This window comes from Chrysochloris asiatica, unplaced genomic scaffold, assembly GCF_000296735.1.
Source record: "Chrysochloris asiatica unplaced genomic scaffold, ChrAsi1.0 scaffold00106, whole genome shotgun sequence".
In the NCBI taxonomy this organism is placed as follows: domain Eukaryota; kingdom Metazoa; phylum Chordata; class Mammalia; order Afrosoricida; family Chrysochloridae; genus Chrysochloris; species Chrysochloris asiatica.
Window position 1 is genome coordinate 2527145 of NW_006408624.1, and position 11451 is coordinate 2538595.

Consider the following 11451-nt stretch of genomic DNA (forward strand, 5'->3'; position numbering starts at 1 on the left):
AGCCCCTCAGGTTGGAAGGCACTCAAAATGCGACTGGGGAAGAGCTGCCTTCTCAAAGTAGAGCTGACCGTGATGACACGAACGGAGTAAAGCCCATGGGACCTTAATTTGCTAATGGGGTACAACTCAAAATGAAGAGAAACAGCTGTAAACATCCATTGAAAATTGGAACCTGGAATGTGTGAAGTATGAATCTGAGAAAATTGGAAGTTGTCAAAAATGAAATGGAATGCATAAACATCGGTACCTTAGGTATTAGTGAGCTGAAATGGACTGGTATTGGCCATATTGAAGCTGGTGACCACATGGGTTACTATGACAAGAATGATAAACTGAAAAGGAATGGTGTTGCATTCATTGTCAAAAAGAACATATCCAGATCAGTCATGCGGTACAACGCTGTCTGTGATAGGATAATATCCATGCGCCTACAGGGAAGCCAGTTAATACCACTATTATTCAAATTTACGCACCAACTACTAAAGCCAGTGAGGATGAAATAGAAGAATTCTATGAACTTCTTCAATCTGAAGTCGATCAAACTTGCAATCAAGATGTATAGATCATTACTGGTGATTGGAATGCAAAGGTTGGGAGTAAAAAGAAAGGATCAGTAGTTGGAAACTATGGCCTTAGTGATAGAAATGATGCTGGAGAACGCATGATAGAATTCTGCAAAACCAATGATTTGTTCATTTCAAATACCTTCTTTAGACAGCATAAGAGATGGCTATACACATGGACCTCACCAGCTCCATATCATCAGTCAAAAGAAGGCCAGGGACAGACTGTGGAACAGCTCATTAATGACTCATATGCAAATTCAAACTGAAGCTGAAGAAAATGAAAACGAGTCCACAAGAGCAACAGTGAATAAGGAAAATCACAGAAGAATTGATGCTTTTGAGTTATGGTGTTGGAGGAGAATATTGAAAGTTCCATGGGCTGCCAAAAGAACTAATAGATCCGTTTTTGGAAGAAGTGCAGCCAGAGTTGTTCTTGGAGGCCTAGATGGCCAAACTTCGTGTCTCATACTTCGGACATATTGTCAGGAGGGACCAGTCACTGGAGAAGGATATCATGTTTGGTAAGGTGGAGGGTCAGAGAAAAAGAGGAAGACCCCCAATGAGATGGATTGGCCAAGTGGCAGCATCGATGGACTCAAGTGTGGCAGTGGTAGTGAGGTTGGCCCAGGATTGGGGAGTGTTTCACTCTGCTGTGCCTAAGGTCGCTATGGGTTGGTACCGACTCGTTGGCATCTAACAACAACAAAAACAAACATCTTTTTGGTGTTCTCTGCTTTAAGCCAAGATCCGTCTGACATCAGCAATGATATCCCTCGTTCCACGTCCTCTTCTGAATTCGGTTTAAACCTCTGGAAGTTCACTGTCAATGTATGGTTGCAGCCATTTCTGTATTACCTTTAGTAAAACTTTACTCACGTAGGATATCAGTGATATTGTCCGATGATTTCTGCATCCCGTTGGGTCACCTCTCTTTGGGATGGAAACAAAATATGAATCTCTTCCAATTAGTTGGCCAGGTAGTTGTTCTCCAATTTTCTTGGCATAGATAAGTGAATGCCTCTAGTGCCGCCTCATTTTCTTGAAAGATTTCAATTTGTAGTCCATCAGTTCCCAGTGCCTTGTTCTTTGCCAAGTGCCTTCAGTGCTCCTTGGATTTCTTCCTTCATGATCATTGGCTCTTGATCATATGCTACCTCTTGAAATGGTTGAACATTGACCATTTACTTTTGGTTTAGTTACTCTGTGTATTCCTTCCATCTTCTTTTGATGCTTTCTGAATCATTCAGTAGTTTCCCCAGAGAATCCTTCAGTAATACAAATCAAGGTTTGAATTTTTTCTTTTGTTCTCTCAGCTTGAGAAATACTGAGTAAGTTCTTACCTTTTGGTTTTCTAACTCCAGGTTTTTGTACATTTAAAAAAAATGTTTTATTGTGAATTATGTGATAGTTTACATGGGAGAACATTAGCTTTACATTCATCCCATCGCATATTGTTACATTGCCATGGTTACAATCCCCTCCATGCATTATCAACCAACCAAAGCGTATATACCCTGCAAGCCTGCCCCTCCCGCCCGGTCACTAGTACACACACAGTTCCTCTCCCTCTCTGGGTCTAGAGTCCCTAGCTGCTCCATCTCTCCATGTCATCGTCTCTACCTCCATCTCTGGCATCACTATTTCTCTGGGTAGGGTCCTGTACTCCGCTCTTCTCCCTTGATGGTCCCAGGTACCTCCGCTCCGCCTGCAAAGTTAACCAATCCCCTCCTTTTGCTACAAAATGTCTACCTTTACATTTCCAACCCTCACAGGCAATCCTGATAGTAATTATTCACCATTATACCACATGAGTTGCACATTTCTTTATAATATTTGACTTTGTCTTCTCAAGATGACCTTTGAAATTTTCTGTTCAGCTTTTGTACCTCCTCAGTTCTTCCATTTGATATTAAAGGCTAGAAATACGAAATAATCTGCCGTTGTTAAGTACCATCGAGTCAGTTCTGATTCATAGAGACCCTGTATAGGGTTTTCAAGATGCAGCTGGTGGGGGTTTGACCCACAGATCTTGTGGTTAATAGTCAAGTGCTTATGTTACAGCACCACCCCAGTACTCCAGCCACCTGGTTGTTGTTAAGTGCTGTCCAGTCTGTTCTGACTCATAGTGACCTGGTAGCAGCAGATAAAACTTTGGATGGACATTTACCAAAATGACAAATTGGCAACAAATTTAACAAATCCTAGCAAGTTTTCTGGGAGCACAGTGGCTCCATATGTTAAACACTGGATTGAAAACTACAAGATCTGCAGTTACAACAGTATATAGAGAACTGCCGGAAACTCAAGCCAGATTCAGACAAGGATGTGGTATAAGGGATATCATTGCTGACATCAGGTGGATCTTGGCTTAAAGCAGAGAATACCAGAAAGATGTTTACTTGTGCTTTATTGACTATGCAAAAGCTTTTGACTGTGTGGATCATGACAAGTTGTAGATAACATTGTGAAAAATGGGTATTCCAGAACACTAAATTGTGCTCATGAGGAACCTGTACCTAGACCAAGAGGCAGTTGTTTGAACAGACAAGGGGATAGTGAATGGTTTAAAATCGGGAAAGGTGTGCACTAGGGTTGTGAGCAAATAATCTGCACAGAGCAAGGAGTTTTATATCAGGAAAGGTGTGTAATGTTCCTTCGAGGTCAGCATGGTGAGACTTTGTCTCTCATATTTCAGACATGTTATCAGGAGGGACTGACCAGTCCCTGGAGAAGTACATCATCCTTGGCAAAGTGGAAGACCAGTGAAACAGAGGAAGGCCCCAATGAGATAGATTGGCATAGTGGCAGCATTAATGGGCTCACATGTAATGGTAATTAATTATAGGGATGGTACAGAACTGGGCAGTGTTTTGTTCTGTTATGCATAGGGTCACTATTAATTGGAACCAACTTGATGGTACCTAACAACACCAACAGATGGTTGGAGTATGGTGGTTCCATAGGATAAGCACTAGACCGTGAATGACAAGGTCAGCAGTTCAAAACCACCATCCCACTCATGCTTTTCTGCCTTGATGGTCCTGGGGTCCTTGCTCCAAAATTTTCTTGTAGAATCACTTGAGACCACATTATTTCTAGGTTTTCCTCCATGTCATATCCTGTTTCTCTCACACTTTACCCAGAAATTACACACCCAGTAAATCACTTGAATAAGAATCCTTGTCCCGAGTTTCCACTACTGGTCTGCCAGTTTGTCATACTATGGTGACTTGGGTGTTGCTGTGATTCTGTAAACTATACCACTGATATTGTTAATACTATCAGGGTCACCCATGGTGGACAGGTTTCAGTTGAGCTTCCATTCTAAGACAGAATGGGAAGAAGGAGAGATGATACTTCCAAATACTTAGTCACTGAAAACCTTTTGAATAGAAGTGGAACATTGTCTGATAGCACCAGAATATTGAGTATTGAAACATGATGAAGATATTGTCATATATAGTGCTGGAACATGAGCCCCTCAGGTTGGAAGGCACTCAAAATGCGATTGGGAAAGAGCTGTCTCCTCAAAGTAGAGTTGACCATGATGCCGCGAATGGAGTAAAGCCTTTGGGACCTTTATTTGCTGGTGAGGCATAACTCAGAATGAGACGATACAGCTGCAAATGTCCGTTAATAATCAGAACATGGAATGTACACAGTATGAATCTAGGAAAATTGGAAATTGTCAAAAATAAATTGGAATGCATAAGCATCGATATTCTAGGCATTAGTTAAGTGAAATGGACTGGTATTGGCATAGATCAAAGTTGTCAAAGACTTCATTTTGCTCTGATCAACCATCAGCAGTCATGGAAGCAGCAGTCAAGAAATCAAACGACCTATTACTTTAGCCAAATTTTCTGCATAACACTTCTTTTAGGTGTTGAAGAGAAATGATGTCAGTTTGAAGACAGTGGTTCACCTGACCCAAACCTTGGTATTTTCAGTAACCTCATATGCATGTGAAAGTCTGGCAATGAATAAGGAAGACCATAGAAGAATTGATGCAATTGAGTTATGGTGTTGGAGAAGATTATTAAAAGTACTATTGACTGCCGGAAGAACAAACCAATCTGTGTTGGAAGAAGTACAGCCAGAATACTCCTTAGAAGCCAGGATGGCCAGACTTCATCTCTCATACTTCAGCTACATTATCAGAAGGGACCTATCCCTGGAGAAGGACATAAAGCATCAGCAAAAAAGAGGATGACCCCCAACAAGATGGATTGGCACAGTGGGCTCAAACATAGCAAAGATAGTGAGACTGGTTTAGGACTGAGCTGTGTTTCATTCTATTGTCCGTATGGCCACTATGAGTTAGCACCTACTTGACAGTACCAAAAATAACAACATCTCAAGTTTGCTTCTAAGGCTCTCAAACCTGTTGATATATTGAGTTAATACACTGCTCAGATTCTTGTGTGACCTTGTTGGTTTTGTTGTTGTTTGGTGCCGTGGAATAGGTTCAATTCATAGTGACCTTATGCCCAACAGAACGAAACATTGTCCAATCCTGCATTATCCTCACAATCATTTTTAAAGTTGAGCCATTGCTGCTGTCACTGTGCTAGTCCATCTTATTGGAGGTCTTCCTCTTTTTTGTTGACCCTCCACTTTAGAAAGCATGACATCCTTCTCTAGGGAGTGGTCCCACTGATAACATCCCCAAAGTATGAGAGACGAAGTCTCACCATCCTAGCTTCTAAGAAGCACTATGGTTTTGTTTATTCTTCTAGTAGTCACGGTACTTTCAGTATTCTTCAACACCATAACTCAAGTGCATCAGTTCTTCTATGATTCTCCTTATTTATTACCCAACTTTCACACGCATATGAAGCTACTGACAATATCATGGCTTGGGTCAGGTGCATCTTAGTCCTCAAACTGACAATTTTGCTCTTGAACATTTTGAAGAGGTCTTGTGGAGCAGATTTGCCTAATACATTATTGTTGTTAAGTGCTGTTGAGTCAGTTGTGACTCATAGCAACTTGTAGAGAGTTTCTGAGGAGCTGGTTAGCTTGAACTTCCAATTTTGCAGTTCAAACCGACCTTGTAGTCCAGTGCATTAACCCGCAGCACCACACCAGGACTTTGCTTAACGCATTAGGTCATTTGATTTCTTTCTTTCTTTTTTTTTAGGAGGAAGTACAAAGAGTTTTACTGGCAAGTAACAGTTCCAGTTTGGGAGTATTATACATTGTTTTAGTATAACCTACACTACAGACATTAAAAACAAAAACGAAGCAATTCTTTCTTCATATTGGTTAGTCTATTTCTTTTTTTCTTTTTTTAGTTTTTATTGTGAGGTTTACATGGGAGAACATCAGCTTTATACTCATCTCATCCTATTGTAATTTGTTTCATTGCAATGATTACAATCCCCTCCATGCATTATCAAATAACCAAAGGGTACATCATACAAGCCCACCCCACAGCCGCCAGCACACAGCCTTTCTCCCTCCCTGAGTCTAGTGTCGCCAGCCGCTCCATCCGTCCACATCATCGTCTCTGTCTCCATCCCTGGCATCACTGTCTCTCTGGGTAGGGTCCTGCTCTCCGTTCTTCTTACTTGATGGTCCCAGGGACCTCCGCTCCTGGGCTGCAAAATCAATCACTCTCCTCCTTTTGTCAAAAAACATCTACCTCTATATTTCCTACTCTCACAATCAGTCCTGATGGCAGTTATTCACTATTGTACCACAAGAGTCTTATCCCTATTTCCTTTCGCCAGCCCAGTCCCGACAGATTGGAAATCATTCAGTGGTGATTCTACCTTCCCCTACCCCGTCTGGAACTAGGCTCCCTCTTGAAAGCTTGTAAGCCATTCTCTTCTTGCTTTTATGTTGTTGTTAAGTACTGTGGAGTCAGTTCCCCTTCATTTGGGGTAGCCAATGTCTAAGTTAACATCCCTGTCAACCCTGTGTACCGAGAGGGTGGGAGTGATTCTCGCTGTAAAGATTTGTTCCCTTTTTTGAGCTACTACATCCATAAATATAGGTAAAGTTCATCAAATTGTAGCAGGTTACTTCCTCCCACCCTCTTCTTTCTTCTTTTAGCCGAGTTCTGATCATCCAACCATCGAAGCCAGGTCAAGTGGGTACTATCTGCAAGTATGAGTGTTATTGTGCATCTCCCCTCGCTTCATATTAGCTGACCACTTCACTCTCCGCTCTAGTCCTCTGTGGCCATGTCGCTGCCTCTGGGTCCAGGAGTCCCTGGGTCTTGCCATACTGCTGACCATCCAGGTCTCCACCTGGGTTTACAGAGGTCTATTGAATGTGGTCAGGCCAAGCTCGCAACTTCATTGCTCTTTTTATCCCCTCTTCCCCTTATTGGTGACCAACGTGGTCACCAGCCAGACCACATGTCTGCTCATGTATTCCCCTTGAGTCTCAGTCTTGGAAGGGGGTTTGCTCTGAGGAGTCCCAACCACTTGCCTTGATGGCTCCTGGATCATTTGATTTCTTGACTGCTGCTTCCATGAGAGTTGATAGTGATTGTTATATTGTTGTTGCTGTTAGGTGCTATTGAGTCAGTACCAACTCATAGCGATCCTATGCACAACAGAACGAAACACTGCCCATTCCTGCGCCAACCTCACTACCTTCACCTAGCTCCATTTCTTTGTGACTCTGCTCTTATCACTCAAACTACCATGAACCAGAAGGAATATTGCCTTTCTAGGTACTCTTTCTGGATCTTCACAGCTGACTTGCACCTTAATTTTTCTACATTTACCCACAGAACACATACATCCATTGCTAGCTTTCTCGCCTACCTCTCCAGTTGAGGCTTTCATTGGCTGACTTCTTTCCTTACCATGCTTTACTTTGTACCCTGCTTTCTCTCTGTCCTGAAATCCGCTGATTCAACCTTTCTTGTACTGGGCTTGCTTCTGATACAATACATCCCTGGAACCTCCCTCATTGGTGGATGGCTCTGATGGGCAGTTCTTACTGGGCATTGCTTGGCACTTTGCATATCTTCTGGACAGCTTTAGGGTTTGAACAGTTACCTAAATGTTGGTGATGAATAATAATAACAATTGTTCTTGTTGTTGTTAGTGCCTTTGAGTCGGTTCTGACTCATAGTGCCCCTGTCTAGGATTTTTGAGGAGTGGCATCGGTTCTGACTCATAGTGACCCTGTCTAGGATTTTTGAGGAGCGGCTGGTGAGCTTGAACCACCGACCCTATGGTTCAAACTGACCTTACAGTGCATTAACAGTAAAGTACAGTGCATTAACCCATAGCCCCACACCAGGATAGTACTATTCACTAAATGCATACCTGTGTCAGGTACTAGGCTAAGCACTTTATCCCATTTCAATGTCACAATAACTCTACCAGGAAAGTACTATTATCATCATCCCTCATTTTATAGAAAGTAAAACTGAAACTCAAAACATTGAGCATCTTGGTCAAGGTCTTATAACTGTGGTAGTGGTGGTGGTTGTGGTAATGTGCCGTGGAGTCGGTTCCGACTCATAGCCACCCTGTACAGGGTTTCCGAGGCTGTAAATTTTTATGGGAGCAGAAAGCCTCATCTTTCTCCTGCGGAACAGCTGGTAGTCTCGAACTGCTGACCTTGCGGTTTGCAGCCCGATTTGTAACCACTACGCTACAATCTGTGGTAGAGCCATGATTTAAACATAGGCTTATTTCATTTCCAAATTCAAGCTTTTAATCACCATGTCACTGCCTATCCAAGTTGGAGAGCATAATTGGATCTTTTTGCAACATCACTGATAATCACAGAGACCATGTATGTGCATTCAAGAAATATGTGTTTGAAAGAAAGCTTCCTGACAATGCAGAAAATGTTAAATAGAAATTTGATGAGGAAAGATGGAAATTCACATAAAAATAAAGGTCAAAGATGTAATATAGAAACGTATTTAGTAGAGAAGAAGGAGGCTGGTAATTCACACACAAAATGCTTGTAAAGAGGATTTAGGAAAGCTGCCTATGAATTCAGGAATTTAGAGACCATTTCAAGAAAAAATTTGTTGCATTAGACTCTAATTGCTGAAGACCAGAATAGTTGTGGGATGTTAGAAAAACATCATGTAAGGAGAAAGTAACAGATCAGCAAAAACTGACATTTTCTCTCCAGTGTAGAGATGCTTAAGCAAATAGAAGAAAAATGAAAAAAAGAGCTGAACCAGAAAAAATTTCAAAGGGTGGCTCAAGAAGACAAATTCAAGTATTATAATGATAATATGCAAAGATCTGGAGTTAGAAAATCAAAAGTTAAGAACAAGTTCAGCATTTCTCAAGCTGAAAGTACTGAAGAAATAAGTCAAGTCTTGAATTGAAATATTGTAGGATTCTATGGGCAAAATATTGAATGATTTAGAAAGTATCAAAAGATGGAAGGAATACATAGAGTCACTGTACCAAAAAGAAATGGTCAGTGTTCAACCATTTCAAAAGTAGTATATGATCAAAAGCCAGTGGTACTGAAGGAAGAAGTCCAAGGCTCTGGGAATTGATAGAATACAAATTGAAATACTTCAACAAACTGAGACAGCACTGGAGGTACTCATCTATGCTTAGAAGACAGCTACCTGGCCAACTGATTGGAAGAGATCCGTATTTGTGCCCATTCCATAGAGAGATGACTCAATGGAATGTGTAAATCATCAGACAGTATCATTAATATCACATGCAAGTAAATTTTTGCTGAAGATAATTTTAAATACAACTGCAACAGTATATTGACAGGGAGCTATCAGGTAGTTCTGATAGGTAGCTCTGGTAGTATAGTGGTTATGCATCGGGCTGTGAACCACAAGGTCAGCAGTTCAAAACTACCAGCTGCTCTGTGGGAGAAAGATGAGGCATTCTGCTCCCGTAAAGATTAACAGCCTCGGAAACCCTGTGCAGGGTCGCTATGAGTCGGAACCGACTCCACAGCACATAACAACAACAACATCAGAGGTTTAAGCCGGATTCAGATGAGGACATGGAGTGAGGGATATCATTGCTGACATCAGATGGATCTTGGATTTAGCTTTCCTAAATTTAAAATTCATTCCCTGCTTTCCCGCTTCTGAATCTGGAAAAAAGAAGTTTGACTTTCAGTTAGAAGGCTTTGTAATGGGGCCATTCCGGGGAAGGGGTCAACTTAGAAATCAGGGACCTAGAGATTTGATAAACTTTGTGGTTGGGACTACACTCCAGGTTTTAGCTTCATCTGTACAGGGGACTTCTTTCTGGAAGATCTCCTCTTCTTCCTTCCATCATCCCTGAAGTGTATAACTGGCCTAAAACTAAACACCAGCAGCAGCCTCCAGCATCCCAGGGGCTTTCAGAAAAATGACACCTTTCAATTCCATGCATTTATCCCAAATGACAACACACTTCTGTAGGTTCCACAGGAATTGACGCAGCCCCAGTAGAATTGAACTGGTCCGTGATCGTAGACCTGGTACTGCCTGTGCTGTCTGAAACTGACTGCTATATCACTGGTAAACAGTTCTAATTGTTTGACCCTTTTTTAGAGCCAGAGGAATGGACATAATGACTTTTAGAGAATTCCAGTGGCCCCAAAAGTCTATAATCATTCAATGCAGTGATTCTGAAATCCTTTAGGAAAATCACAATAAACTTAAGAGAATTCTGCACAAACATAAGAATTATTATTTAGCCATCTGACTTCTGGTCCCTAAGGAAATTAAATAGAACCAGGAAGCCCAGTGTGCCTCTTCCCAGGGCTTGAGACTACAAAGATATTCAAGACCATGTTAAGCCCAGCCTTACCTGACTCCCTCCCATCATCACACGAAATCCAAATTCCACCTATAGCTCACTACTGACTTCCTCATCAACCATCTAGGCTCTGATTCTATGAAAGTTGAAAAGAACTCTTGCTTAAGGCCCTTTAATCTGGTGGCTCCTTGCCTTGTAAGGACTCACTTCTCTGTATCCCTGTCATCATACACCTATGCCTTTAGACTGTGGAGACAGCAGAAAGATACAAATAGGCTCTGACCACAGCCATGAGTAAGTGTGGCAGACCAGCTTGGTGCTGGCACCTGCCACACTGTAGTGTAAACACCAACACTAATGGCATAAATAATCCTAGTGACATCAACGGTTTGGTCTACATGCAGCAGGCAGTTGTCATCTCTCTAGGAGCCTCCTGGCTGTGATGATGCACCTGGACCCTGGCCCACACTGCCGCAATCACACACTAGATTAATCTGAATGGTTGACATCATTACTGTCATCACCATTCTTTAATAACTATGTATTTATTCCTGCAAAGCACATTAATGAGGACAAACTACATGCCAGGTACTGTGCAAGAGTCTAAAGAAGTTAAAAAGATGAATACTTTCAAGGAGTACACCACAGCAGGAGAGATAGAGTAACAAATAATTCCAGTATAGGGTTATACAAGCTATTGTAGATGGATATATTCCTAGTGCCTAGAGGAATGCCTAGGGCATACTTGGATGAATATTGAATAAATGAGTGGATAGATAGATGAATTAATGAATGAATACACAAAAGACTTTGGGATCTGAGGGTGAGCAATAACAAGGAAAATCCTCAATGGAGAAACTATGAGCACAATCAGGAGATATAGGCTCTGTTTGAGGCATTTGCCAAGCAGCTATCCATGTGAGTGACCTGGCGTCCCTCACCAAGAATTTCTCTGGAATGCTCAGCAAACTGGCAGGTCTTGGAGAGTTCAAATAGCTGTGCAGAGCCAGGGATAGAATGGGCAGTGGCCAAAGTTCCTTTCCAGTGGCCTGGACCCAAGTTCTGTACACTGCTCTGATGCCAGAGGTGTCTGATGAGGCTTAACTCTTAGAAGCTGATTAATACACAAAGTCACTGTACAAAAAGGAATTGGTCAATGTTCAGCCATT